The 6593-nt window shown below is 43.4% G+C and overlaps 1 protein-coding gene across 1 annotated transcript in view; it reads right to left on the minus strand.

Moving 5' to 3' along the window:
• LOC107531046 (torsin-1A-interacting protein 2-like) overlaps positions 1-3305 on the minus strand; it is a 28538-nt gene extending 25233 nt beyond the window's left edge. The window contains exon 1 of the mRNA XM_016205026.2: positions 3219-3305. The gene's annotated coding sequence lies outside the window, so the exon portion shown is untranslated. The remainder of the gene's footprint in view (positions 1-3218) is intronic.
• Positions 3306-6593: the final 3288 nt, after the last annotated feature.

Raw genomic sequence — 6593 nt, forward strand, 5'->3', positions numbered from 1 at the left:
CTTTATTCTCTGTATTAAAATCCAGTACTATAATTTTCATTTTGTTGCTCAAATTGTTCCAACTTTGGCCATGAGGAGCTCCTTCAAGCTGGCTCCTGAGTCCTTTCAACAGCCCTCAAATTTCTTTGAGCATTAGCTTAATTTCAAGCACAGTCAGGTATTCCAGTCTGATTTTGTATTTTCCCTGTCCGAGCCCTGGGATCAACTATTCCAAAAAATCCTGGTTCTTTTCATAGAAGGATAGTGTTTAAAAACCAAGAGCTGGCGGGTGTGGCCCAGTGGTTAGAGAGTCAGCCCACACACAGAAGGGTCTCAGGCTTGATTCCTGGTCAAGGGCACATGGCTGGGTTGCAGTTATATCCCCAGCCCTGTGGCATGTGTGGGAGGCAACCAAATGATGTATCTCTCACATCTATGTTTCTCTCTCTCTCCCCACCTCCCTTCCTCCCTTCCACGTTCTCTAAAAATCTAAAAAAAAAAATCAACGGAAAACATATCCTCAGGTGAGGATTAACAACAACAAGAAGAACTAAGAGCTGGGTGCTCCTGCTTTTACTATCAGGCCAACAATTTGGACAACCAGCATTAATATTTGCTTCTTTACTAAACTCATTAGCTGGAAATCATTAACATCCCTTGGAAGCCTGTTTGAAATGCAAATTCTTGGGCCCTACCCCAGACCTACTAGACCAGAATCCTGGAAGGTCTGATGTAGGAGTTTGTGTTTTAACAGGTTCACCAGATGATTTAAGAAACACTGCTTTAAAGAAGAAAAGTTAGGTTTCTTTGGCACTATGTTTATCTCTAATAAAAAAAGGGAAAAATTAGTCTTAATGACGGGTATAAATCATATTTTTACTGCCACATCTAATAAAACTATAGGTGAATGCTTCATTTGTTAAGGTACTAAATGCTTCCCTATTCTTATTTTCCTATAAAAAAATGTTTTTAAATGTGGTGGTCACAGTAGTAATTATAAAGTACAAATACTGTTACTTTTATACAAAGAAGTTGTAAGCCCCAGTCAACTCCTGCCTGTATGTTTGGCCTACTCGCCACATAGTGAATGTATAAATATAAACTCCTTGCAGGGCTGTCCTCTGGAGCCAGACTGCCTGGGCCTAAACAACCTGCTCCAGCACGTGACCTGCTGCTCTTCTCCATGCCTTGGTTTTCTTAACCACAAAATGGAATAACACCACCTAGGTGAAAGAGGCACTGTGAAGCTTAAAGAGAGAATGCGCAGCACTTACCACTATGGAGCACAAAAGAAGTTCTCAAACACTCTATTATTATTTACCGTATTAAAAAACAACCAGAGGTTTCATTTTGGGGAATGGGGAAGCAAGGGAAATTGTGCTAAGGGAAAGTCCTGCTGTATCTTTACTAGTGGATCAGAATAAAGACTAGGCCAGAGAGCTTTATTTACATAATAAAAAGAAAACCCTCAGAAGTCAACAAACCAATGTTTTAAATGTTATGACATTCACATCACGTATACCTATGGCCAATGATTAAAGCAGAGGACAAAACATTAAAACAATTTGATTTATTGAGTGGGATTGATTTATTGAGTGGGATTATGGGTGACTTTTATTCCTTTTTACTTTGATCAAAATCATGGGTCAACAGCTCCTTTAATGTTAGTAGAGAGGAAAGTAGCCCGATTAGTAATAACAGTTCCCATTTATTGGGTCTAAAGTGATCCCATTCAATACTCTGAATAACCCTATGAATCCCCACTTTACAGAGGAAATGGACTCAGTGATCACGTTAGTAGACAGGAATTCAGCTCAGGTCTGACCCCAAAGTCTACGCCTGTTCACCGATGTTGAGGGCATTCTTCTTTATTATTCACAAATGCTGGATGTGCCGAGCAAAAGTAAGGATAAAGTATAATAGTCGTGACATTGAATTATCTCGTGGGACACAGGAGTAGCCATGAGATGTAGAAGATTAATAAAGTTTTAACAATTAAAGTTCTGAATGAACAATGACAACCAAAGGAGTCACGGCTTCTCCGAGCACACTTTCCTTCAGAAAGCTCGAGTGCCGCTTCAGAGAAACTGGGATTTCCAAGGAATGCAGCTTAAAATGACCTCCCAGGCAAAAATAAATTATAGATACAAGACCCAAGACATTATTAAAATACCCTAGGATCCTCAAATAATTTACTAAATGCTTACGTTACTTTATTTGTGAATCAAAGCAGCTCTCAGCCCAGCATTATGGCCTCTACCCTCGGAGGGAAAAGAAGTGAAAGAGCGCTTCAATGAGTCACTCAAGGCTTCGGGACAACCGGCGGCCGAGCCGATCACCGAGCCGCGGACTCTGCCCGGGCCTGGTGCGCATTACCCAGGAGAGGCTCTCGAGGCTTCCACAGCCCCCGTCGGGCTTTCAAACCGCTCCGGGGCACGCACGCACTTCCAAGAACATTTTTAGTTCCTCCACCATAAAGTCTCCTTTTTAAATTAAACGATTCTCCACTGGCCATTTGTATACTCATCGTGCGCTGAACCGTCCTTAGCCCTAATTCTTAAAAAAAAAAAAAAAGTGACAAGGGGAAGATCTTTCCTACAGATCCAGAATAAAACGTTTTACAACCTAAAGGCGAGTGAAACTGAAACAAAAACCAGTAAGTGGACTCCGGTTAAGGTAACGGGTCTCTGGGGGGCGCCGAAGGCCCAGCGACTCCGCCCGGCGCTTGGAGGCGGCGCGGGGTCCGCTTCTCGCCGGGGGACGCGCGGCCCGAAGCCACGCGCGACGTGCGGGCAAAATGGGCCCCGCGGGGTCTTGCTGAAACTTCAAACTCTGCCCTCGTTGGCACCTTTAAGGTGACAAAAAGGTGCGTGGAGGCTCCTACCTAAGAAGGATGAAGGCGGCCAAGGACGGGGTCCCGCTGGACGCGGAAGGAAAGGGAGTAACCGCCCCGCCCCGCCCCGCCCCGCACAGGTAGGCTGCCGGGGTGCGCTGAGGAGCGCCGCTCGCCTCAGAGCCCAAACCCAACCCGCACCCCCACCTTACCCTACTTAGTATTTACGGGGCTGCTGCCCGTCTTTCAGACTCCGAAACAAGAAGAGCCGCTACCTGCTTCGTCGTAGGGTTTTTGCGGTAGGCAGGTGGGGGTGGGGAGGACTCGCTTCCGAAAGATCTTTCGAAAGGACATCAGATCAGATATTGAAACGTGGAAAAGTTGTACACACACTTTATTTACTTACAAGTTCCAGCGCAGTTTAAATCGTCCTCGGTCAGTCCCAGGGGAGCCCTGCCGGTGCCCTGGTCCACGAAACCCGGCTGCACCCTCGGACGTGGCCGAAGAGAATGTCGCCCGTCCCTGCTCACGTGACCGCGACCTCCGCGGGGAAGGGAGGCGCCCAAGGAATGCTGGGAGTGGTAGTCGCCCCGCCCCTCCCCCACCCCGTACCCCCGCCCCTCCCCCGCGGCCCGGGCAGCCGCCGGCGCCCAGCAGCCGTGAGCCGGCGCCGCAGGAGCGCAGGTGTCCCCGCGTTGTCGCGCTGCTGTGGGACAGGGAAGGCGGGCCTCCCTGCGACACGACCCTTATCATGATCCCAAGTTCACAGGCTGGAAGAGCCCATGGAGCCCGCACAGGGAGAGGCACCACCCAACGGTAAGGGCCAGCACCCGGTCCGACATACCGGGACCCGGCCAATACCGGTACGAGGTGCGCGTCCTCAGACTCAGCGTGCTCCTGCCCAGTGGGGTGGTTGTGAGTGAAAGAGCTAATGTAGTGACGGTGTCAGCTAAATGGCAGTGGCAGATGAGCAATAAAGACGGCTACTGTTTTGATCTATTTATTTTATAAATGTGAAAATTGGAAAATAGAAAGCAATTTACCCAAGAACACATGATGGGTTAGGGGCAAGGTCGAGTACAGCTGACTGGAACAACACAAGTTTGACCTGTGGGGGTCCACAGATACTTGGATCCCCCCCCCCCCAATGAATATACAGTCCGCCCTCCCTACAGGAGTTTGGCCCCCGCAGATTCAACCAACCGCAAACGGAAGACAGGACTTAACATCGGCGGCTGGGAATCCGGGCATGCAGAGGACCCGCGGGATGCACTGTTCTATGCCTTGTATATAATGAGCTTGCCCAGGCGTGCACTTTGATATGGGCAGTGGTCCTGCAACCAATCTCCCTCGCATATGGAGGGAAGACTGTAGTTAAGATTTTCCACTGCGTTGGGTTCAGGGGTCCTAAAACCTGCCTTGTCCAAGGGCTAAAATTCGTGTTCCTGACCTACACCAATTCAAGACAACATTGAAAAGGTCTACTCACGTAAATCTCACTTCCCCGTGCCTCATTTTCCCCCCAAACACTCTACCACACTATTTTACTTATTTTTATTTTTATCTGACTTCCAAAGAATCTAAACTCCCAGTAGGCAGGGAGAGTTGTGTTTTAGTCTGTTGTTTCGCTGCTGTATCCCCACCACCTAGAACAGGCCCTGGCTAGTACACAGAGACTCGAATAGTTATTGGATTAATGATTCTTCACGGAACAGTGATTTTTGGTACCTTCACCAGTCAATCATCCTCTTTTGGCAGAAGTCACAGGATTTAAGAACACTTAGATGCTGTTTAATAATTGACTGTAATTTCTTACTCAACAAAGAATAAATGGAAGAATATTATATTCCACTCACTTAACTGGGTTTAAATTTTCTTAATTTCAGTACAACATTTCCAGCTACACATTTTCATTTGTATGACCGGCCTTTAAAATATTTTGTCTATCACTTATGAGAATGGCAAATAAATGAAACTGGTTACTATAGCTTTAATTTCCTTCCCATTATTTAGTATTTTAATCGTTACTTACTTATTAAAAGTAACATTGTTGCCTCTTTCTACTAAGATATAACCCCAAAGTTATTTGCCTAGATGAGCACAACTGTGAATATCATGCACAATGGACTGATAGATTTTTTTCTCAGTATATAACTGGATTTCTGCTTACCCTAAACAAAATTCATATACAAAAATTCTTATTTTAAAATAAAATGTTTCATGAAAAATAGCTGCTTTGTTTAGAGATCCAGTGTCAAGAACACTGGATTTCTAGACCTAGGACTAAGAGCTAAGTATACATATTAATGCCAGTCATTTAATCTGAATTGTAATTTTTTAATAAGCCTTCCCTAATACATGGCCAATTCCCTAGGGATAAAGAATACACTCACTAATTTAATTCATATATTTATTAAACATCTATTATGTGCCAACATCGATGTTTAATAAATATATGAATTACTGCGTACAGGGGTGGGCAAAAGTAGGTTTGACTTCAACTGCCTCAGGAGGCAGTGGGGCTAACCCAAGCAGGGCACTGCAATTCAGGTTTGTTTACTGAATTTCAAAGACTACAAGAATGTGCAAATAATGAAGGCCAGCAATTTGAGCACTTACAAGATTATAAGTGTGATTAAATGCAGTGTCATCGTGACATTTTTGTGAGTTCGTAAAACTTCTGTGATAATCACAACCTGAATTTCTTTTTCCATACAAACTGTAAATCTTCTTTTGCCCACCCCTGTATATTGTTATAATCATTTCTTCTCTTACCTGTCTTCTCCTTTGATTCACTGAATTACTCTACATATTTCAAATTCCCAAAGGAATTTCCTAACATTCAGACGTCATGCCTCCTCTTGGTATTGGTGGCCCAGCAATTCCCTTTTATAGTATTGGCTATGAGTCTACTGTTCACATAATGCTACCTGTTTTGGATACCCCTGCAGTCTGGAAAACATCTATAGCAGAATATCTGGTTTGCCTAGAGTTTAGCTTTACCTCACAGTTATGATGAAAGTTGGTATTTGTAAGGTTGCTGGGTGTGTGAGGCAGGTAGGGCAGAGCTAGGATTATGTATTCTTATTAACTTAAATGAATTAGGGAAAATCCTAAGAAATATGTGTTAATGTTAAAGTTGCCATGCCTCTGATTTTACTTTTTCTCATGATTCATTTCCTTGGGAAGCCATTTGTAAGCCTTTACAAGCATTTTTAATTACAAAATAACACCTGACTGATTAGTCAGTAATATGTAGGACCTTCTGTCCTTTTTTAATATGTTGATTCCCCAAACCTAAGTTTTACAAGTCTGAATCCAAGTTTCTGTATAGTCACCTGCCCTGGTAAATGTGTTGAGGAGGCTTTTAATATATGCATTAATGTTCATAGCATGAATGTTATATATTAATATTATAAAAATTTATATCCTTTAATAATTATATTACAGAACTTTTACTATTATAGCTTAATGAGTAATATAATAGGCACCTTATACAGAAAGCATTACTTAAAACAAGAGCCAGGTATTAAGTGTGAATACTTTTCAGCATTTTGTTGGAAAAGAAGTCCCACAAATTTTCTAAACATACTATCTAACCCAGGCTGACAAGTCAGAGTATGCTTGTAGTTTTCCCTTAAAATATTTTTTTTAAAGTAGCATCTCCCTTGTAACTGTTCCTGCAGTTTGTTTGGCTATATTGTATATAGTAAACAAAGCTAAGCTAAACTAACAGGCTAAAACCTAAGTTTAAAGAGTATAATTCCTTGCGTCTGTGGCC

This window comes from Miniopterus natalensis, chromosome 19 (assembly GCF_054644295.1).
Source record: "Miniopterus natalensis isolate mMinNat1 chromosome 19, mMinNat1.hap1, whole genome shotgun sequence".
NCBI lineage: Eukaryota > Metazoa > Chordata > Mammalia > Chiroptera > Miniopteridae > Miniopterus > Miniopterus natalensis.